Source organism: Tamandua tetradactyla, chromosome 6, assembly GCF_023851605.1.
Source record: "Tamandua tetradactyla isolate mTamTet1 chromosome 6, mTamTet1.pri, whole genome shotgun sequence".
Lineage (NCBI taxonomy): Eukaryota > Metazoa > Chordata > Mammalia > Pilosa > Myrmecophagidae > Tamandua > Tamandua tetradactyla.
Genome location: NC_135332.1, coordinates 168,682,277 through 168,706,824, shown reverse-complemented (window position 1 = coordinate 168,706,824; position 24,548 = coordinate 168,682,277). Strand labels below are relative to the sequence as shown.

Below are 24,548 nucleotides of genomic sequence, written 5' to 3'. Positions count from 1 at the left end.
AGGTCTAGAATAAGTTGAACCAAGTGTCAAAGAACAGATAGAGAACAAAGTCAACTAACAAGAAAACTCTAGGCAAAAGAGAGAAAATTACCTTAAGAATAAACTAATCAAGAAGATCAAATCCCTAGACCCCAGCAAGAAATCACGAATCATACTAGAAAGCACAAAGATATGGCTCAAAGGAGCAAATTAACACTTCAAATGAGATGCAGGAGTTGAAAAACTAATTAAAGATGTTCACACAAATCTTCTAAATCAAGTGAATGAGTTGAAGGAAAATGTAGCAGAAGATATGAAAGATATGAAGAAAACACTAGGTAAGCATACAGAAGAACTTGAAAGCTTGAAACAACAAATGGCAGAACTTATGGGAATGAAAGATGGAATAAAAGAAATGAAAAACACAATGGAAACCTACAACAGCAAATCTGAAGAGGCAGAAGAAAGGACCAGTGAACTGGAGGGCATGACATCTGAAATACTACATGCAAAAGAACAGATAGGGAAAAGAATGGAAAAATATGAGCAAGGTGTCAGAGAATTGAATGGTAACATAAAGCACATAGATATTCATGTTATGGGTATCCCAGAAGGAGAAGAGAAGTAAAAAGAGGCAGAAAGAATAATAAAGGAAATAATCACTGAAAATTTCCTACCTCTTATGAAAGGTATAAAATTACAGATCCAAGACATGCAGTGTACCCCAAATAGTATAGATCCAAATAGACTTACTCCAAGATACTTATTAATCAGATTATCAAATATCAAAGACAGAATTCTGAAAGAAGCAAGAGGAAAGCAATCCATCACATACAAGGAAAGCTCAGTAAGACTATGTGTGGATTTCTCAGCAGAAACCATGGAGGCAAGATGGCACTGGTGTAATATATTTCAGATACTGAAAGAGCAAAAAGGCTGACCAAGAATTCTAGACCCAGCAAAACTGTCCTTCAAAAATGAGGGAGAGTTTAAAATATTTTCAGACAAACAGACATGGGAATAATATGTGAACAAGAGACCTGCTCTACAAGCAATACTAAAGGGAACGCTACAGGCTGATAGTAAAAGACAAGAGAGAGAGATTTGGAGAAGAGTATAGAAATGAAAATTATCAGTATGGGTTCAGAATAAAGTCATGAAGCATGCAACCATGTGGATGAAACTTGATGACATTATGTTGAGTGAAACAAAAGGACAAATACTGTATGGTCTCACTCATGTAAACTGACATTAATGAGTGAACTTGGAGAGTTAAAGTTGAGAACACAGGTTATCAGGAGATAGAAAGAGAGTAGAGTTAGGCATTTGATGCTGAAGTAGGACAGAATGTTTGTAAAGATCCAGGAATGATTGTAACGATCCAGAAATGGAAAGCACAATACTATCTGATGGTAGCACAATATTGTATGTACACTGAACAAAGCTGAGTGTGAGTATGGTTGAAAGAGGAAGGCTAGAGGCATGTATGACACCAGAAGGAAAGATAGAAGATAAAGACTAGGACTGTACAACTTAGCAAAATCTAGGGTAGACAATGATGGTGATTAAATGTACAAATTTAAGTGTGTTTTTGTATGAGGGAGAACAAATGAATGTCAGCATTGCAACGTGTTGAAAATAGGATGGTATATGGAAAAAATACAGTCAATGCAAAGTAGGGTCTGTAGTTAACAGTAATATTGTAATATGCTTCATTAAATGTAACAAAGGCAATATACCAAAGCTAAATGTGAATAAGAGGGGGATATAAGGGAGAGGGATGGGGTTCCCGGTTGGTCATATTGTGTCTCCATTTACTTTATTTTATTTTTTATTCTTCATTATTCCCCCCTCTTCTTTCTTTGTGGAAGAAATGGAAATGTCCATATAAGATAATGATGGTGAATGCATAAATAAGTCATTATATTGGTAACCATCGTTTACTTAGGATGGAGTGTATGGTGTGTGAATAAAACTGTTTAAAAAATAAACAGAAAAATACAAGATACTTAGCTACTTGGATATTCACTTCAGTGTTATTCATAATAGACGAAATCTTCTGGGGCAAATAAAAAAGCCCTGTGTGTCTGCAGTAGTTAGGTTCAGATTTCAACTTGGCCAGATGACAGTGTCCAGTTGCTCTGTTGCTGTGGACTTAAATCATCAGCATGTGAATTTCATCCAGGGCTGATTACATCTGGGGTCAGCTAAGGGTAATGCCTTCTGCAGTAAGTTAGGCTTAAAAGGAGGAGTCATAAGAGAGGAGCGCAGAGCCAGCTAAAACCCAGATATTTGAAGATGCAGAAAGGAATTACCTTGGGGAAAGCTGTTTGCACCAGAAGCCAGGAGAGAAGCCCAGCAGACGCTGCCATGTGCCTTCCCATGTGAGAACACCAGAGGAAGGCCAGCTGCCTTTCCTCTGAGGAACTGTTAATTTGTAATTAGACAAATCCCCTTTATAAAAGCCAGTCTATTTCTAGTGTATTGCATTCTGGCAGCATTAGCAAACTAAAACAGATTTTGGTACCAGAGGGGTAGGTGCTGCTGCATTTTCAAATACCAAACAAGTTGAAACAGCTTGTCTGGTGTGTGTCCTCCCTGACACACCAGAGTAGGATCACTCTATGCTGTTTTCCTGTACCTTCCTTTTTGTCTTCTCCCAACATTATCAGGGACATCCTTCCATTCAGATTGACCTGCCATTCAGGTGGAGGGATTTGGGGACACTTGGTCTTGGGATATTCCCTGAGAACAGTAGTGATGACGTGTGGAGAAAAACAGCTTGAGGGAGACAGAAATAAGCAATGACAGGGTTAGTGCCCTGTTGACAGCTCAGGGCTGCCAGGGTGGTGAGGACTTCATTTGGGCAATGCACCTCGGTGCAAGCCAATTCATTTCTCTAAGTTTCACTGAAGAGGTAACCAGCACCCTGTGCACAAATCCCCTGGGATGCTTAAATGGTAACTTCTATACGTACCATCTGCTTTAAGTGATGCACCTGCCTTTGCTTGAGCCCTGGACACTTTCAGGGTTCCCTGGACAGCAGTGGAAAACTGAGAGTCTCAACAGGGGTTCAGCAAGTCATCTCCACTATTGGTTGCAGGGTCGGGTGACACTGTACAGAGCTGTGAGGACAAGAGCAGCAGAAGGAAGGCTGCCAGCTGCAGTGGCAAGGAGCAGGGAGTAACACAGCGGGGTGGAAGAGAGGGAGGTGGCTGGGGGGAGATGGGTTTCAGAGCCAGATAACCTAAGGAGATACAAAAGGTTCTTGCTCAGAGAAAAAAGCCTTTGGGTCCCGTTTCCCTTGGGTGGACCAAAGCTCCCTCCAGCTTTGGAAAAGGTGCTGTTTTCCGTGGGAGTCAGCCAAATTATAGTGGGTTGAAAGCAGTTGTGAATCCATGACGTTGCCAGGAGAAGAACAAAACTTGCAGCATTCCCAGCAGGGAACCTGACGCCCACAGCATCACAGACGGACAGGAGGCAAACATACCACGCACATGCTAAGTGCGCAAACACGGCGTCTGAGTAATTAGCAGTGTCAGGTTTCCTGGAAGGCTCATGCTTTGGGGTTGAGTTGGTTGTCAGGAAAATAGTCTAGAGGTGGTAGAACCAGAATTAGCATGCTGATCTGCATTTTCCAAATAGCTGTTGGGAGCAGATTTCCACTGAGATTTCTGAACCATTTTTTTAAATGTGTATTTTAGACTTTCACATAGAACTGCTGAATAAATGCATTCAGTGTGGAGAAAGTGGCACTTTTTTTTTTTCTTTTTCGTAAGGAGCCTCAACCCCCCCAGGAGTCTCTTATTTTAATTCTGATTCTGGAATATCACCAACAACCACTGCATGTGTCAACAGCAGGGTGCTTTTGAACAGTTTGTACTTCTAGAGTTTGTGATTTTACTTGTGGCATATCTAAATAATTAATAAGAATTTGGCTTTGGGAAATCTGAATTTGTTGCCCACTATTAGCGCAGTTTTAGAAAAGGTTTCTGATGTATTTAAACAGGCCCCTGATGTTTTCTTTTTTTCCATAAAGTCCCCCATGTATATCAGTTGGAAGGGAAAAACAAGCCTTTTAGTGGTGATAATACACAAGACAATATTCATTGAGTACCTATTATAAGCTAAGTGCCTGAGATAAATGATTTCTAACCTTTATATGACCAGATACTGGCAGGAGACTCTTCCTAACGCAGTTTTCACAGGGGCATCAGTGCGTTGGAGGTGTGGATGCCAAGGGAAGTGGGAGAGAGGCCTCCCCACGCGGGGTTTACAATGGAACGAGGAAGAAACTGCCCCGTGTTTAATGACTCCCTTGTCCAGTGTGAGGCTGAGAGAATTGATAAAGAGAAGTCCAGGGACCCCCTCACGGACTTTAGCTCGTGCTTTCCCTGCAGTCTTGCCTTCCTGCCAGGGCCTGAAATTTCAAAGTCACCCTCTAAACAAAACTGTCCTCTGAGCTTACCATCGCCCCACCTCATGTCCTCTGAAACTGCAGCTCAGAAGCAGGAGAGGGGAGATGAGGGAGCAGAGACACGAGACCAGCCAACCCAGCCCCACTGCCCTTCTCCTTGCAGAAGGGAAGATTGAAAGTTAAACCAAGTTCAGAAGTTTGGATTCCTAAAAGGGTTTTAAAAGAGGTTTTAATTGCTGAATTGGGACTTATCTGTCGCCTTACCACTGTCCCCTGCTGGGGTGAGCAGAAGAGGCATTGGGTGAGAGACTTGTCACTCACAGGCTCTGGGAGACACCTCCCCTCCCCCAGCCTCCAGCCCAGGAATGGAATTTCTTTGATCACAATGTACCATCAACTAGGTGGGGATTATTTTCCTTGTTGTATAATTGGGAAAATAAAGGCCAGGAGGTTCAAAGAGTGAAGCTAGGAATCAGATTCAGGTTTCACTGTTTTTTAAAGAGGAAAATTAAGTTTCCTTTAATAATTGATTTTAAATACTTTCTATTACTTTTAACTCACTATGGAAAAGCTCACTGTTAAAAAGGTAGACTTGATTTAAAAATAAATCTAGGGGTGTTTCATTTACTTTATTTTGGTCTGTGTGAAGCTGCATACAGGTATATCTTTTCCTCTCCTTCCTCAGCCTCCAGGATAGCGTGGAGTTACTTTCCAACCTGAGGCTCTGTTTTCTTTGCAAAAACCTGAATTTACAAATCAGAGAAATGGCAAGCTGAGTCTTTTCTTTACAAAGTAATTCACTGTAGGTTTCTTTCCTTCCTTCCTCTTTCCCTCCCTGCAACCTTTCTCTCTCTCTCTTTCTTATTTCTTCCTGAATAGCAAGGATACCAAGTATATTTTGCAGTTCATCTGATTTACACAAGTTGGAAATGAGGAGGACTTTTCAGGAATCCATCCACCTCACAACCTCAGGCTGATGCTGTAATCTACGTCACACAGTTTCCTGGTGAGGCCAGGCCCCAAGTCCTCTACTGCTAAATTGAAAACAGGGGAGTTAAATGAAGTCCCCCTCCTGTCCTGCAGTCCTATTTTCCTGTGCCCGGGGCAGAACACGCACGCTCACTGAATGAACACCTTCCCAGTATCCGGCACAGATGCGCCTTGCTTTGCTGCTGTGTGGTTTTCAGTCGGGGAGAAGGGTCTCTAATCTGGATTTGGCCCAAGTCCCTGTCCAAGGGCAGCTCTTGTCCACCCACTGCCTCTGCCCACCCACCTCAGGCTGAAACCCTCCTCCACCCCGACTTGAGTTGCATGCCCTGAAATCCTGTGCTTCCTGCTCTCATTGCCCCTTTCAGCATGAAACATTTCCCTGTCCCTCCCCTGCAATAAAAACAAACCCTGTCTCACGCAGAGCCCCTGTGCAGGGTACTCCCCGCTCCTGCTTGTACTAGAGTCAGCTGTCAACTCTCGGCCTCCCCCACAAGAAGGGGCCGTTGTGGCTCCATCTCCTCTGCTGTGCCAGCATCACGTACGAATGAATGTTGAATGAATGAATGAAATCCTGCATGAGTGAATGAATGCATGGGTGGAGAGATGAATGGCAGAGAAGATGAGTGGCGCTGAGTCACCCTAACAGTAATAGCTGCCCTTCTGCATGTCTACTTGGTGCCAGGTGCTCTAGCTACATGATTACCTGGAATCCTAATAGGAATCTCAAATAGCTCCCATTGCCCAGAGAAGGTTGGGAGGCCCAGAGGCTCGGGCTTGCCCAAGGCAAGGGTTTACTCTCCCTCGGTCCACTGCATCATGCTGTCTCTTGTGACTCCTTGGGGATTCAAGTCAAAGCTTGGCTGGCCAGGTGAGAGGGACGCACTCTGCCGGCATCCCATATGACCAAAAGCACACCCCTTCCTCCCCAACCTAAAGGACCCAAACACACCCTGTTATGCACAGAGTAAGCATTAGCCCGACTTGCTCTTCCAGCCCCCCTTTAAGATGTGTAAATGGGCCAGCCTCTCCTCTCCACCCCAAATTGAAGTGAAGGTTCTAGAAATGCAAATTGAGCTAAAATTAGTTTAGCTTCATTCTCCAAAGGGCATCTTTTCTCCTCCCTGCTGTGAATGAATTTACATAATTTTATTCTGAGAGAAAGAGTCACTTGCCCTTTTTAAAAATGAGCTTCTCTTAATATATATTTTTACCCTCTTCTGTCACCTTTTGCTAGCTGAACAGCTATTCTGTTTTATGTTCTTTGTTCTCATTTAAACATTGGTAGACACAACAAATCTCAGCAAAATGGAGTAGTAGGTAAAGCAAGAATGATCAGGGGAACTGGGATGTAAAAGCAAAGGAAAAGGGGGTACGCGGGTCTTCAGTGATAGAATTCTCACCTGCCATGCAGGAGATTCGGGTTCGATTCCCAGTCCATGCATTTCCCAAAAAACAAACAAATAAGAATTCAACAAATGGTGCTGCAATAATGGGATATTCACATGGAAAAATAATGAAATATGACCCCCCATACAGGATACAAAGAAAAAAAGCAAAGGAAAAGCAGAAGCCCTTTTGCAAATGACTGCCCTTCCTGCTTGTTAATCCAGTTGGCACTGGAATTAGACCAACTGAAGTAATAGTTGATCCCAAGCTATTTTTTTCAAAAGTAGGAAAACAGTGTAGGCAGGTGTCATACAATATCAGGCAGCCTGGGCATGGTAGGTTGAATTATGTACCTGTGAGAAAAAACACGTTCTTAATCTTAACCCCAGTCCCCCACCATTTGAAGATGTTCTTTTTAGTTAAGATGTGGCCAACTGACTCAGAATGGGTCTTAAATCTTATTACTGAGAATCTGATAAAAGAAAAACCACAGGGAGGAGCAGAAGCTGGAAACTGAGGGAACCTGGAAGAGAAAGGAGAGAACATTGCCACGTGATGGAAAAACCAAGGAATGCAAGGATCGTCAGTCAGCCAGCCAGGATACTACCAACCCTGGGAGGAAGCAAGCTATCCTGTCTCTGGAATTGTGAGATAATAAATTTCCATCATTTAATTCAATCCATTGTGCAGTAATTTGTCATAGCAGTTGGAAAACTAAGACACTAAATGGACTTGGACAAGTCACAGAACCTCTGAGTCTGTGAGTTTTCCTATCTTGAATATGGGAATATTAATATAGAGCATGTTCTAGTGACCTCAAAAAGGGTGTTTTTGTTTGTTTGATTTTCAGATGGCTTCAGTTTGGGGACACGGCAGAGCTTTGTCAAGTGTTAATACTACATGATGACGGATCTGGCTCTACTGACCAAGGATGGCTCACCCAACTCACAGGCTGCACTTGCTGGGTTTGTACACTGGTTGATCTCAGTATGTTATTAGATCCACATCATTTATTTTGTTGTACATTAAACCTCATGGCGACTTGGAAATTTAGGACTGGTTCTCTATGTGAGCCAGACAACAACATTGTGAGTGCATAGGGAGTTTTTCTTCCCACATGCAACCAGTTGCAGAAGTTGAATGATTCTGGGACTGTTCTCTGGATGGAGTGGTAGGTGCTTCTGGGGTGATTGCCTGGCATGTGCTGCTTCTCTGGGAGCCCCCTCCAGTCTTCAGGCACAGGTCCCTGTGTGCGGTCAGAGCTGTGTTACTGCCCACCCACTCCATACCCTACTGGCCATGGATGGTTAGATTTTTCCAGAATTTTCTACCTGACCCTTGCTGGGCTGATGGAATGGGCTTCTGGAATTTAGAATTTGGAGTTGAGGGGCAGAGGCTGGGAGTCACGTGAATGGTCATGCCACCCAGGAAGGCCAGTGTATTGCTGCTGAGTCCATTTAACCGACACATGGTGAGGGTTCAGTGAGAGCTGCCTTATTATTATTATTGATATTATTATTTATAATCCATCCCCAAATCCTGCTATATAATTATTATTTTCTCATTCTGAAGATGAGGTGATGAGCCAAGAGAGATTTAAAATCTAGCCACATGCCAGAATAGTAGAGCTGGAACTCAAATCCAGCTCAGACTGTTTGCAAAGTCATCCTCTTTCCATTTTACACCAGGGCCACATTTGGCAGCCTTAGGATCACCTGCCTTTACGCCGCTACCAAAAACAGGACGCAAGCTCACCAACGTAATGTTGAGTGAGAGAAGCCAGACATGAAAGTGTTCATACTGTATGCTTTGCAGTTCAAAACCAGGTAAAACTTAACGACAGTGATAGAACTTGGAATACGGATTGCCTTTGGTGGGGGGTGGGTATGAATGGAAAGAGCACAAGAGAAGCTTCTGGAATGCTGATAACATTCTGTTCCTTGATCTGATTGCTAGTCACACAGGCATATTCACTTGGTAAGAATTTATTGTGCTGTATGCTTAAGGCTTGTGCATGATGTTGTATACTATATATACAAATTCATCAATACAAAATGAATCCTAAGGAAATAGGGAGAAATAAATACATAAATGAACTGAATTTGGGAAACAAAACCCTTTCCACTCCATAGCTTACAGTAATAAGTCAGACTGTTTTGACTCATGATAAACACTTTTACTAATTTCAAAAGAAAATCTTAACTTGATTCATTTTTCTGTATTTTTATTCAGACGCCATTCTCGAGCATATATACTTTTATACAGTTGCAGTCATAAGCTAGGCGTGTCTTTTTATTTCACTGTTTCCATTTCATAGTAATCATAAGACACGTATTACGATGTACTGATCAGCTGAGTGGTTTACATTATCCCATCCACATACTGGCAATGATCCAATTTGTCTTCTTTTATCTCATAAATCAGACCAGAAAGTGGTAATGACAGTGAATACTTCAGAAATCATCATTGTTATTACTATTTTACTCTTTGTTCATTATTTAATGCAGTTTAAGGAACTTTTGATTGAAGTGTACTGTACCTAAAGAAAACAGCACAAACCATGAGTGACAGCTTGATGGATGATCACAAAGTGAGCATACCTGTCTAACCACTACTCAGGTCGAGAAACAGAACATTCCCCGCTGCCCAGGAGCTCCCCTTGTATCATCATTACCCAATCACACCCCTTCTTTCTCCCCAGGGCACCACCATCCTGGCTTCCAACACCACAGATTCGTTCAGGTTGTTGGAACTTCATGTTGAGAACTGAAAGCTCCCGCAACCATAGAGCTCACAAGTTACATTTCTATGATTTTATTGTTCTGGGAAACTCTTGTTCAAGAAGATGAAGTTTTAAGTAATTTTATTATTTGGCTCAGGTTTTTTCAAAAATCCACTTATTCAGACAATAGACCACTCAAGGCAAAAACTAGGCTCATCAAAGGAAGAGGCTTTGTAAGTGTGATGGAATTTACCAGTAGAATTGTCTGTTCTTTGTGAGAACATTTTTTACTATGAATTCAATTTCTCTAGTAGATATAGCAGTATTTGAGTCACCCACTTCTTCTCTCATTAGTTTCGATCAGTTGTGTTTTCAAGTAATTTGTTCAGTTGCTATCATTGTTGTTATAAACTTGTCTCTGATGCTGTCTTGTGAAAATCCCTGAAGTTCTATTCACCCTCTCAGGCTCAGCTTTTGCTTTTAGAATCAGTAACCAAATTGAGCAGTAAGGGAGCTCCACTCTCTAGCCTCATTTCCCCTGGCTTTTCTGGGTCTTAGACCTTCAAAATCTCTTTGCCTATTGGCTTTGTGATGCCTTTCAATAGGCATTCTTTATATTTTTCTGGGTTTTCTTAACGTCCTCAGAAGGATGGCTGACCCAATACAGCCTTGGTTGTCCAATACTGAAAGCAAAATCGCATATATATTATTATTTATAGAAAAACTAATTCACAGCTCTCGTGGCCTTATCTGGAAATCTAGCTTATACACCTTACTTCTGTGTGACTTAGGTAAATCATTTATCCTGCCCTGAAAGTTGGCTTCCACTACTGGCTAAACACTCAGAAATGTCTTATCCTTCATATGCTTTTGAGGCCTTGCAAAGGGTAACCCTGAAAGGGTTTTGTTGTTGCTTGTTTGTTTGATTTTTATTTCAATTCTACAAGATTCATCAATCATTATTTAATTAAGCTTCAGAGGCAGTTCATTTTTGCCATCAGGAAGGGTCAGTTCATTTTGGTTGAATTACACTGTGTTATCAACAACAAAACTTAATTTTGTTCTATGCCCATATCTCTCCATAACTATTTTTATTTCAATTTATTTTACCAGAATAGAGATTAACCCAAGCCTCTAGTGACATGAATAGGACATAATCTTAAATGTCACCTGCAAGCAAGTTCCATCAGCTTGTCATATTTATGTTATTGTGTTTTTTTTTTTTCAGGGTTGGAAGGAATGACATGCCATGATTTGTTTATTTACTTATTTTTAAAGAGTTTGGTTTGGGGAGCATGACACTGGAAATAAAGAAGTAATTTTTGGTTTCAAGCAAACAAATGTGAAAATTGAAATTTTCAGGGGTGGCATGGGAGTGCTCTGCCCCACCCAAATTGGTTTATCAGTTTATGAAATAAAATTTTAATTCCTTTTTAAAGGAGGGAAGGTATGGGAGACACCCAGAGCAAGGCTGGGAAGAAAGAAGTTAGACTCTAACAGGCTGGCTGGCAGAGTGGAGGGAGTGGTTTAAAGAGAACTTAGGGGTAAAATTTGTCCTGGAAACAGCAATGGGCTGGGAGTCAGGTGGCCTGGGTGCAGGTCTCAGAGCTGCTGCTGACTAGCTGGGAGGCGTTGGGCGCTCACCTGTGCCTACAGGATGCTCAGGAGGACAAGCATAGGGAGGAGAAGTTCTGAGCAAGGCTCATGCTCAAGAGAGGTGGGGTGTCCTTTCCCCAGCTAATTCTGAGGGAGACCTCCAAACAGTAGGTGTCCCATGCCTTCTCTGCATGTACTGCAAAATCAGTTATTCAGTAACTTCCCTCTTTGGTCTTTTGTCTACGTAACTGTGAGATGAGGAAGTTGGAATCAATGAGGTTTAAGGCCTCTTCTAAATTTCAAGATTTTAAATGGGAGTTTTAAGTTTGAACTCAAGAAAGATTTTTAGGAGCTCTGGGAACCCTTTGAAATTGATGCAAAATTGTGCATGTGAGTGTGTATATGCAGAGACATGCATTTTTTTTTTCTGGGAAGAGGGTCCAAATGCTGTTGTTTGATTCTAGGATGTTTCATGAAGGCAGTAATATTAAGAAACAAAAGGATAATTAAAGTAATGATGGTAATCTAACATAGTATTCTTTTAAACACCTTCTTTATGTTCCTAGGAGCACAGAGATGAGTAAAAGGCACCGTGGCTTTGGGCAATGTGTTGTCCCTGGATCACTAACAGAAGGTTAATGGTATGTGTTGAGTTGGGACAAGTGTCAGAAGACTGGGTTCTCGAGCTAGCTCTGTCATACCTGTGACTGTGACTCTGACCCGCCGTTTCCTTAACCAAAAAATAACTGCAATAAAATACACCCTGCTTGCTTCTCAGGTTTATTCATGTGGTTGATAAACTGATCAGATACAGCTGCTGTGTGGTAGATGCTGTGTTAGGTACAAGGGACATCTGTGAATGGTACTGAGCCTGCCTCCATGAAACACACAGGCCAGTTGACAAACTCATGAATTTGCCTTCCCTGGGGTAAACATGCTACAGGGGGGATGAGAGGTGGAGGCCATTACAGTTATTCATCTCAGATGGGAACCTGAATGAATGCTTACTTCCCCCCTCGTTTTCTTGCATATATGTTATTAATTCGAAACCAGGGAATTGGCATGCTTCCTGAATACACAGAGAGAATGGAAATCATAACTGCTGGATTTTTCCAAAAATAAAGAGCTATGTGAGTTTTGCAAATTGATCTCTGGACTTATGGAGCTGCTGTGAGGCCGCTGGAGGCAGCTGCTGGGAATTGAAACAGATTGAGAATTCTGGTTCTCTATGGCAGGCTGAGCATGGAGAAATGCCTCATTTCAAAAATACATAGAAATAATAAAAACATTACTAAATATGTAAAACTATTCTAAAATAAGATAGGGAAATTTCTATATGGCATGAGCAGAGTTGAATCTCAGAGTAGTAAATAGTAGGTTCATGTGTGTGAGGCACGAATGAATATATTTAATAGACTAAGAGTTAAAGAAAGGAATACAGTGGTTATTGAACAAGAGCAGTGGCTATTATGAAGCAAGAACAGGAAATTAATTCATTCTCAACAAGTACAGCATTCTGGAGATTGTCAAAGAGTAAATCAGTGAACTGTGAGATTAAGCGTGAAGTGATAAAGAGGTAAAAAAAGATGAGAGGAAAGATAAGAAATAGAGAAGACTGAACAAGAAGCTACAACACACCTCTAATAGGAGTTCAAAAGGATAAGTTGAAGTGTGGAGAGGTGACATTTGAAGATTTATTACCTGAGATATTCCCCAGTTCTGAAAAAGGCTTGAGTCCTAGGAGTGAAAAACCTCTCCTGAGTGGACTAGAAAACAAACAAAAACCCATAAAACAAAACAAAATAGCTCGTCAGTGCGTAGCTGTGTTTCAAATAACAAGGAAATAAAGGGAAACCCCTGAGCTACCGAGAGGCAGGGCAGATGACTTCCACTGGGGTGCAAATCAGCCCCTCAGTAGCATCACCGGATGGCAGGACACAATGGACCCCAAGGTTCAATGGGCCGAGCATATGTACCATTGAAACTGAAATCCTTTCTCTAGCCAAGAGGAAGCTGGGCAAGGGGATGGGGCATTGGGCAGCAATCTGTTTCCACATGGCCCCCCCGGCGATTCTGAGGTGTGCTGAAGTTTGAGAACCAAGGGCTAGAGCGTTCTCTCGATAGACATCTAGGAAGGGGCTTCTCTATTCTGACTACCTCAGTGTCAACTCCTCTTCCCTCCTGCAAATGCCTGGGATTTGGTTTGCTGAATTTTGCTCCCTTTCCCCAACATCAGGACTGGGTTAGATAATAGGGCAATGTCTTAACCTAAAAGAATGAAATGCAATGGGATTGGGATTCAGACACTCATAAGGCAGGCTGCAGTGGGAAAGGAGGGGCCACGGTGGATGTGGGGGCCGGGCTGGCTTTCTAGCACCCACCTCTGTGTACCACATGGGATGTTGCTGCTTGTGAGGCAAAGTTGGTCCCTGGGGAGGTGAGCATCCTTGCCTGCCCTCAGCCTCTGTTTGCTAGGAGGGATGGGCCCTTTGCCCGAGTGTTCTTCTGTCTTCATATGTTTAATGATTTCTTTGCTCCAGGACACAGCTTGAAGCAGAGTTTGCTCTAAACTTAAGTGAAGGAGACCAGACTCTTTGTGTGTTCTTCAAAGGGGTTTATTTTCAGCCTCCTCAGTGGAGACCTTGTAGAAGCTCTTTAGAGAAGACATTTTCTCTCTGCTACTTTGAGTGTTTACTGTCTGGCTTTTCTAGACTGAGGCCAGTTTCCCACCTGACAGGAAGGCCTTTTGCCATTCTCCAAGTATTTCTCTTCCCTTCGAGTAAAAGGAAAGAAAAATGAAAGTTTCTATGAGCTACCAGTGGAGCAGTGGTTGCTATCTAACCCTGGCAGTGATCACACTTCCTTAAATGGTCCTGGGTCCTGGAACTAAGGGGAGTGGATGGAAGATGGTTTCTGTCCCTAAAGCTTCTCAATATACTATACCCCCTAGACTCAGTCCCCAGTGAGAGCCTGTCTTATTTATCTCCGTTCGCTCCAAGCACAGAACCTGGCATATCACGGTGACCAGGGAATGGTTTTTGAGTAAATGAATGGACGAATGAATGAATGAGTTCCTTTATTTTCTAGCTGAATGTGTTTCTGTGTTTCCTGGCACCTAAGGCAAAAGGGGCACTCCCTTGTTGTTGTAGTTTACAACCTTTGGACACATCCTCCAGCGTACAAGCACTTCTACCATCATCGTTTTTGACCGAACCTCCCAAGGGCACTCTGAGGCTTGGCAGGAAGTGCTGCCCAGCTCTGCTTTCAGGAAGAAGAACCTGAATCTTGTGGTATTTAAGGTCATACATTCAGAAAGTGGTCCAATCTCACCAAATATCCAGTTAGATTTCCCTTCAGTTAGATGGGCTAGAGAACAAATTTTATCTTCAATCATGCTTGCTCAAAAGGTACAAAATGCTATGTAAATGGAGCATAGCATTAAATCTGAATTCCAATTCACTGAAGGTCTCTGGAGAGGAAGAGGATAATATAATCTGTGTTTGACATGATCTGGAGAATCCAGATAAATGCTCAGAGTTGATTTTGACTCAGGAGAAGAGAGTAGCAAAACAGATACTTCGTAGAAATTGGGGTATTATCACCAGACAATCCAAAGGCCATCCAGGGTAAATTTGGAACGCATTCTCACTTTTTTTATTCATTGTTCTCTATCAGATAATTAATATAACTTTGCCTTTCAGAGTATACTCCACCCAGGGTATAGGAGAAATGATCCAAGGATCACATTTTTTTTTCTGCAATTTTTTTCTGCTTTATTTCCTATATGGTGGAATGCAAAGAAACATAGCTATTTTTCAATTATTCCATAGTATTCCATAGTATGAATACATACCATTCTTTATCCAACCATTTCCTTATTGACAAGCAGCCAGACTGCTTGCAGTTTTGCAATTACAAATAATGCTACAAGTATCCTCCTATATATATCCTTTTTTTGTTTTGTTTTTAAACAGTTTTATTTACACATCAGACAATCCGACCTACGTAAAATATCACTGGTTCCCAGTATAGTCACACAGCCATGACTTCACCATCACAATCCATATTAGGATATTTCCTTTTCTTCCACAAAGACTCCCATATCCCTTTCCCATATCGCCTATGAATTGACATTTAGTTTTGGCATAATGCCTTTGTTACATTCAGTGGAAGCATATTACAATGTTACCGAAAGCTGTAGACCATAGTTTGCATTGATTGTATTTTTTCCTGTATACCATCCCATTTTCAACACCTTGTAATGTTGACATTCATTTATTTTCCCTCATGCAAAAACATTCTTATATCTGTACATTTTAATCACCGTCACTGCCCACTCTAGGTTTCGCTAAGTTATACTGTCTCAGTCTCCTCTGTCTTTCCTTCTGGTGTCATACATGTTCCCAGCCCTCCTTCCTCAACCATACTCACACTTAGCTTCATTAACTGAGTTTATGTTATTGTGCTACCATCAGATAATATTGTGCTATTTCTGGATTTTTACAGTCAGTCCTGTTGAACATTCTGTACCCCTTCAGCACCAAATGTCCAATCTCTACCTTCTTTCTATCTCCTGAGTTCTTAACTTCAACTCTCAAAGTTCATCATTAATGTTGGTTCATATTAATGAGACCATTCAGTATTTGTCCTTTTGTTTCTGGCTAATTACATTCAGCATAATGTCTTCAAGTTTCACCTATGTTATTACATACTTCATGACCTTATTCTGTATTACAGAATATAATATATATGTTTATATATATGTGATGGAATATTAAGCTTGTTTAGCCTTAGCATTGCTCATCTGTTGATGGACATTTGGACTGTTTCTATCTCTTGGCAATCAATGCTGCTATAAACATCGGTGTACAAATTTGTGTACTTGCCTTCAGTTCCTCCAAATAATATATCTAGTAATGAGATTGCTGAATCATATGGGAATTCTATACTTTAGCTTCCCAAGGAACTGCCAAGCTGCCTTCCAGAGAAGTTGCACCATTCTACATTCCCACCAACAGAGGATAAGTGTGCCCCTTTTCCACATCCTCTTTAGCACCTGTTGCTTTCTGGCTTTTTTTATAATGGACATTCTAGTTGATGTGAGATGATTTCTCATTGAGGTTTTGATTTGCATTTCCCTAATAGCCAGTGAACTTGAGCATCTTTTAGCTATTTGCATTTTCCCTTCTGAGAAGTGTCTGTCCATGTCTTTTGCCCATTTTTAAATTGGGTTGTTTGTCTTTTTTATCCTTAAGCTGTAGAATCTCTTTATATATACTGATTATTAAACCATTATCTGATATGTGGTTTCCAATTATTGTCACCCATTGCAAAGCCTACCTTTTTACTTTCCTGAAAAAGTTCTTTGATGCACAAAAGCATTTAATTTTGAGGAGATCCCACTTATCTATTTCTTTCAATTGCTCATGCTTTGGGTATAAGGTCTAGGAAATCGTTTCCTAATTCAAGATCTATAAAATATCCCCCTACATTTTCTTCTAAAGTTTTAAGGTTTTAGATCTAGTGTTTAGGTCTTTGATCCATTTTGAGTTTAATTTTTGTATAAGATGTGAGATTTTTGTCCTCTTTCATTCATTTGCATGGGGATATCCAGTTCTCCAAACACTGTTTATTGAAGAGGCTCTGACCCAGGTGAACTGGCTTGACTGCCTTATCAAAATCAATTGTCCACAGATGAGAGGGTATATTTCTGAACACTCAATTTGATTCCATTGGTCAGTATATCTATCTTTATGCCAGTACCATGCTGTTTTGACCACTGTAGCTTTGTAATATGCTTTAAAGTCATATAGTGTGAGACCTCCCTCTCCATTTTTCTTTCTCAAGATATTTTTAGCCATTTGGGGCACCTGCCCTTTCAAATAAGTTTGGTTATTAGTTTTCCTATTTCTGCAAAGTAATTGTTGGAACTTTAATTGGTATTGCATTGAATCTATAATCAATTTGGGTAGACTTGACATGTTAACTATATTTAGTCCTCCAATCTATGAACATGGTATACCCTTCTATTTATTTAGGTCTTCTATATTTCTTTTATCAATTTCTTGTAGTTTTCTTTTTAACTTTTTTTATTGCACAGTATAACATATATGCAAAGCAAAGAAGCAAAAAAAGCAATAGTTTTCAAAGCATTCTTCAACAAGTGGTTACAGGACAGATCCCAGAGTTTCTCATGGTGTTCTAGTTTGCTAGCTGCTGGAATGCAAAATACCAGAACGGAATGGCTTTTAAAAAGGGAAATTTAATAAGTTGCTAGTTTACAGTTCTAAGACCGAGAAAATGTCCCAATTAAAACAAGTCTATAGAAATGTCCAATCAAAGGCATCCAGGGAAAGATACCTTGATTCAAGAAAGCCGATGAAGTTCAGGGTTTCTCTCTCAAGTGAGAAGGCACGTGGTGAACACAGTCGCAGTTTCTCTCTCAGCTGGAAGGGCACATGGTGAGCATGGCGTCATCTGCTAGCTTTCTTTCCTGGCTTCCTTTTTCATGAAGCTCCCCAGAAGGTGTTTTCCTTCTTCATTTCCAAAGCGCTGGCTGGTGGACTCTCTGCTTTGTGGTGCTGCAGCATTCTCTACTCTCTCTGAATCTCCTGGCTTTCTCTTTTGTTCTCTTTTATAGGATTCCAGTAAACTAATGTAGACCCACCCAAATGGGTGGTGACACGTTTCCACCTAATCCAGTTTAACAACCACTCTTGATTGAGTCACATCTCCTGGGGGATGATCTAATTACATTTCAAATATACAATACTGAATAGGAATTAGAAGAAACAGCTTCCTTTACAAAATGGGATTAGGATTAAAACATGGCTTTTCTAGGGTACATACATCCTTTCAAACCGGCACACATGGGCTACCTCTCATATTTTTCCTTCTAGCTGCTCAAGGACATAGGAGGCTAGAGGGCTTAAATACTTTTTTATCATCACAATCAACTTTTTTTTCCTTCTTTTTTTGGTGAACAATAATATATATACAAAAAAGTTATAGAATTCAAAGCACAGGACCACACTTAGTTATAGAACATATTTCAGACTTTGACGTGGGTTATAATTTCACAACTTTAGGTTTTTACTTTTAGCTGCTCTAAAACACTGGAGACTAAAAGAGATATCAATTTAATAATTCAGCATTCATATTCATTTGTTAAGTCCTATCTTCTATGTATAATTCCACCATCACCTTTGATCTTTCCATAACTCTCTTTAGGGTTGTTTGGGCTATGGCAATTCTAAATTTTTGATGTTGGAAGGGTCTGTTACTAATATGGGGTAGGGAGATGGAACTATCTGATGTTCCAGAGAGGCTGGGCTAGGTTTCAGGCCTTATCCGGACCAGGGACCCATCTGGAGGTTGTAGGCTTCTGGAAAGTTACTCTAGTGCCTGGAACCCTTGTAGAATCTTATTTATTGCCCTAGGTCCTGGAACCCTTGTAGAATCTTATACATTGCCCTAGGTGTTTTTTAAGATTGGCTAGAATGGTCCTGGTTGGGGGTTGGCAAGTTATGATTGGTAGCAAGGTTTATCTGAAACTTGTGTAAGAGCAACCTCCAGGGTAGCCTCTTGACTCTATTTGAACTCTCTCTGCCATTGATACTTTACTAATTATACTACTTTTCCCCCTTTTGGTCAGGATGGAATTGTTGAACCCACAGTGCCAGGTCTGGATACATCCCTGGGAGTCATCTCATGTTGCCAGGAGGACTTTCACCCCTGGATGTCAGGTCTCTTATTAGGGGGAGGACAATTATTTCACTTGCAGAGTTGGGCTTAGAGAGACTGAGGCCACATCTGAGCAACAACAGAGGTCCTCCAGAAGTAACTCTTGGGCATGCCTATATGTAGTCTAAGCTTCTCTGCTACTTACAGAAGCTTCATAAGAGTAAGCCTCATGATTGAGGGCATGTCCTATTGATTTGGGTGTTCCTAAAGTTTGACACAGTATCAGGGGATTCCCTGATGGTAAGGTTTAATAGTTCCATATTCTTTCTCCCCTCCCTTAGGGGTCTTTGCCAATACTTTTTGATTATCTGCTTACTATCCTCTAGGATGTTTCCAGGTATTACAATAAGCTATCCAGGCTTAAAGGACCTCTTTCTTATTCTGTGCTTCCTGTGTTTCAGTTGTTCAAATGAGCTATACAAATAGGTTGAATTAGATTATGCACAACAGAAAATTTCACTTCCAGATCAAATAAACCTTTCTTCCTTTGGTCTCAAAGCGTATGTGTGGTTCTAAAATACAGATACTGTCTTCCTTACCCCTGTGTTCTGAATCACTTTAACCCCAACCTGTTTGGCTTCGTTCTTATCTCTAAATATCAGGTTATATATGTAAAACAGCCTCTCAAAATCCAGAAATAATAATCACCACTCCAAACTTAATGTGTCCACTCAAAGCTTACAATCTAGGCCCCTGTTTTCTTATAAGCATTTTCTAAAGGTGCCCATACCATTGTTGTTTTTTTTGTTTCTGGCTTATTTTGTCTCACCAAATATCCCACATGTTCATTCACATCGTTGTATGTCTCACGACATTGCTCCTTCTGTAGCATTCCAGCCTTCGTTCATAAGCATACACCATCGTTCACCAATCTACTTCTCCATCAGTGCGTCCTTCAGCCACCTGCATTCATTGGGCATCATGTTTAGGGCCCAAAGCCCGCAGTCCATCAACATTCTCAATTTTAGATGATTTCATTGTTCCCAAGAGACAGAAAACCAATAAACACACCCTTGCCAAATAGGAAATCTAAACCTCCTCTTAACTCTTGTCCCTCACTCCATTATTTACCTCTGTTGTTGCTGTGGTAGTGCTGATGGTTTCCTTTTGAGCATACCACATAGCATGCAATAGCAGTTTTCGTCCTGTACCTTGAACTTAAACACTCTTTATACAAGAATCATATCTTTGAAGTAATTCTTACAAGAACTCATTCATATTTCTAGTGTGAGTCAGTGGGATACGTAGGTCTATACAACCCCTTTCAATCTTGTTCATCATCCGTATGGTAATATTACTTCTAGACCCACTAGAGAATCACCTTCGCTCCTATCTATTCCCTTGCATTGGAGTTCAGCCTCATTAGCTAACGATTCAACCATCTCTAGCTTCTATATATCTCTAAGTCCCCTATATTCTGTATTATAAGAATTATAATATTCTTCTCTGATTATACCTTTATGCTGGTCATAAAAGTAGATTCATACAGTATCTATCTTTTTGTGTCTGACTAACTTTACTCAGCATTATGACCTCAAGGCTCATTCATCTTGTCATGTGGTTCAGGATGTCATTTTGTCTTACTGCTGCATAATATTCCATCATATGTACATACTACATTTTGTTGATCCACATGTCTGTTGATGGGCATTTGGTTTGTTTCCATCTTTTGGCAATTGTGCATAATGCTGCTATGAACATTGGTGTGAAAATGTCTGTCATTGCTTTCAGCTCTTCTGGGTATATATCAAGTAGTGCTATTGATGGGTCATAGAGCAACTCAATATTTAGTTTCCTAAGGAACCGCCAAATAGTCTTCCATAATAGCTGCACCATTATACATTCCCACCAGCAGTGCATAAGTGTCTGAGTTTCTCCACATCCTCTCCAACATTTATAGTTTCTTGTTTGCTTAATAGCAGCCGTTCTTATAGGTGTGAGGTGGTATCTCGTAGTTTTGATCTGCATTTCCCTTATAGCTAGTGAAAATGAGCATCTCTTCATGTGCTTTTGAGCCATCTGCATTTGTTCTTCAGAAAAATGCCTATTCATATCTTTATCCCATTTTATAATTGGCATGTTTGTTCTTTTGTTGTTGAGTTGTATGATTTCTTTGTATATACAGGAAATCAAACCTTTGTCTGATATGTGATTTCCAAATATTTTCTCCCATTGAGTTGGCTGCCTCTTCACCTTTTTGACAAAGTCTTTTGAGGTGCAGAAGCATTTGATTTAAAGGAGTTTCCATTCATCTGTTATTTCTTTTGTTGCACGTGGTTTGGGTATAAAGTTTAGGAAGCCACCTCCTATTACTAGGTCTTGAATATGTTTCCCTAGTTTTATTCTAAAAGCTTTATGGTGCTACTTCTTACATTTAGAAGAAGTAAGTGATCCACTTTGAGTTAATTTTTGTGTAGGATGTAAGATGGGGTCCTCTTTCAATCTCTTGGCTATTGATATCCAGTTCTTCCATACCCAATTATTGAAAAGATTATTTTGCCCAGTTCAGAGGATTTGGGGGCCTTGTCAAAAATCAGTTGACCATAGATTTGGTGGTCTATTTCTACACTCTCAATTCGATTACATTGGTTGATGTGTCTGTCTGTGTCAAAACCATGCTGTTTTGAGCACTGTTGCTTTATAATAGGTTTTAAAGTCAGGAAGTGCTAATCCTACCACTTCATCTTTCTTTTGTAGGGTGTGTTTAGCTATTTGGGGTCTCTTTCCCTTCCAGATGAATTTGGTAGTTAGCTTTTCCAAATCTTCAAAGTAAGTTGTTGGAATTTTTTTGGAACTGTGTTGAATCTATAGATCAACCTGGGGAGAACTGACATCTTAACTATATTTAGCCTTCTAAGCCATGAGCAGAGAATGTCTTTCCACCTATTTAGATTTCCTTTGATTTCTTTTAACAATGTTATATGTAGTTTTCTGTGTACAAGTCCTCTACATCCCTAGTTAAGTTCATTCCTAAGTGTTTGATTCTTTTTTTTTTTTTTTTTTTTTTTAACATGGGCAGACACCGGAAATCGAATCCGGGTCCTCGGGCATGGCAGGCAAGCACTCTTACCTGCTGAGCCACCATGGCCCAGTGTTTGATTCTTTTAGTTGTTGTTTTGAATGGAATTTTTTCCTTAACTGGCTCCTTAGCTAGCTCATTGCTTGTGTATAGAAATGTTACTGATTTTTGCACATTAATTTTATATGCCACCACCTTCCTGAATTTATTAGCTCAAATAACTTTGCTTTAGATTTCTCAGGATCTTCCAAGTATAGTATCATATCATCTGCAAATAATGAGAGTTTTACTTCTTCCTTTCCAGTTTAGATGCTTTTTATATCTTTGTCCTGCCTAATTGCTCTAGATAGAACTTCTAGCACAATGTTGAACAATAGTGGTGACAGTGGGCATCCATGTCTTGTACCTGATCTTAGGGGGAAGGCCTTCAGTCTCTCTCCATTGAGCACAGTGCTAGCTATTGGTTTTTTATATATTCCCCTTATCATATTGAGGTAGTTATTTTGATTCATATCTTTTGGAGTGTTTTTTATCAGAGAAGGATGCTGAATTTTGTTGAATGCTTTTTCAGCATCAATCAAGATGATCATGTGATTTGTCCTGTTTGATTTGTTAATGTGCTATATTACATTAATTGATTTTCTTGTGTTGAACCATCCTTACATTCCTGGTATAAACCCCACTAGGTCATGGTGTATAATTCTTTTAATGTGCTGTTGGATTTGATTTGCTAATATTTTATTGAGAATTTTTGCATCTATGTTCAGTAGGGAGATTGGCCTATAGTTTTTCTTTCTTATAGCATCTTTACCAGGTTGGGTATTTAAATGATATTAGCTTCATAAAATGAGTTAGGTAGAATTCCTTTTTCCTCAATTTTTTGGAAAAGTTTGAGCAGGAATGGTGTTAGTTTTTTCTGGAATGTTTAATAAAATTCCCCTATGAAGCCATCTGGCCCTGAGCTTTTCTTTGTAGGAACATTTTTGATGATCAATGAATCTCTTTACTTGTGATTGGTTTGTTGAGATATTCTATTTCTTCCTGAGTCAGTGTAGCTTGTTTGTGTGTCCCCAGGAATTTGTCCATTTCATCTAAGTTGTCTAATTTGTTGGTGTATAGTTATTCATAGTAGCCTCTTATGATTTCTTTTATTTCTTCAGAGTCTGTGGTAAAACTCCCCTTCTCATTTCTGATTTTGTTTATTTGCATTCTCTCTCTTTTTTTCTTTGTCAGTCTTGCTAGTGGCCCATCAATTTTATTGATTTTCTCAAAGAGCCAACTTTTGGTTTTATTGATTCTTTCCATTGTTCTTTTGTTCTCCCATTCATTTATCTCTGCTTTAATCTCTGTTATTTTTCTTCTCCTATTTGCTTTGGTGTTAGTTGGCAGGTCTTTCTCAAGTTCCTCCCAGTTTGCTGTTAAATCCTCAATTTTTGCTCTTTCTTGTTTTTTAATATAGGCATTTAAGGCAATAAATTTCCCTCTCAGCACAACCTTTGCCGCATCCCACAAGTTCTGATAAGTTGTATTCTCATTTTCACTGATGTCCAGATAGCTATTGATTTCTCTAGCAATTTCTTCTTTGACCCACTGGTTATTTAAGACTGTGTTATTTAATCTCCATGTATTTGTGAATGTTCTCATTCTTTGGTGATTATTGAGATCCCATTGTGATCAGAGAAAGTACTTTGAATAATTTCAATACTTTTATATTTATAAAGACTGGTTTTGTGCCACAGCATATGATCTAAACTAGAGAATGTTCGTGAGCACTAGAGAAGAATGTATAACCTTGTGCTTTGGGTGTGTGCTGGTTTAAAAGGATGCATGTCCCCTAGAAAAGCCATGTTTAATCTAAATCCCATTTCATAAAGGCAGAATGATCCCTATTCAATACTGTATGTTTGAAACTGTAGTCAGATCATCTCCCTGGGCGGTGATTTAATCAAGAATGGTTATTAAGCTAGATTAGGTGACGACATGTCTCCACCCATTTGGGTGGGTCTTGATAAGTTTCTGGAGTCCTATAAAAGAGGAAACATTTTGGAGAATGAGAGATTTGGAGACAGCAGAGAATGCTGCAGCACCATGAAGCAGAGAGTCCATCAGGCAGTGACCTTTGGAGATGAAGAAGAAAAATACCTCCTGGGGAGCCTCATAAAACAGGAAGCCAAGAGAGAAAGCTAGCAGATGATGCCGTGTTTGCCATATGCCCCTCCAGCTGAGACAGAAGCTCTGACTATGTTCACCATGTGCCTTCTTACTTGAGAGAGAAACCCTGAACTTCATTGGCCTTATTGAACCAACGTGTCTTTCCCTAGATGCCTTAGATTGGACATTTCTATAGACTTGTTTTAATTGGGATATTTTCTCGGCCTTAGAACTATAAATTAGCAACTTATTAAATTCCCCTTTTTAAAAGCCATTCTGTTTCTGGTATATTGCATTCTGGCAGCTAGCAAACTAGAACAGGGTGCAATGATGTATATGTCTGTTAGGTCTAATTCATTTATCAAGTTATTTAACTTCTCTATTTCTTTGTTGATCTTCTGTCTGGTTGTTCTGTCTATAAAGGAGAGTGGTATCTTAAGTCTCCTACTATTATTTTTTAAACATTTATCACTCCCTTCAGTTTTGCCAATGTCTGTCTCATGTACTTTGGAGCTCCTTGATTGGGAGCATAAACATTTATGATT

At 40.2% G+C, this 24,548-nt stretch overlaps 1 long non-coding RNA gene across 5 annotated transcripts in view; it reads left to right on the top strand.

Moving 5' to 3' along the window:
- The first annotated feature begins 8,159 nt into the window (after nt 1–8,159).
- The window catches only part of LOC143689024 (uncharacterized), a 55,826-nt gene continuing 39,437 nt past the window's right edge, over nt 8,160–24,548 (top strand). For 4 of the 5 annotated variants that reach the window (XR_013178475.1, XR_013178473.1, XR_013178472.1 and 1 more), the window contains exons 1-3: nt 8,160–8,243; nt 8,461–8,598; nt 11,657–11,731. This is a non-coding gene — a long non-coding RNA (uncharacterized LOC143689024). Of the gene's footprint in view, nt 8,244–8,460; nt 8,599–11,656; nt 11,866–24,548 lie in introns of those variants that run through there. The other variant, XR_013178471.1, reaches the window with a different exon arrangement.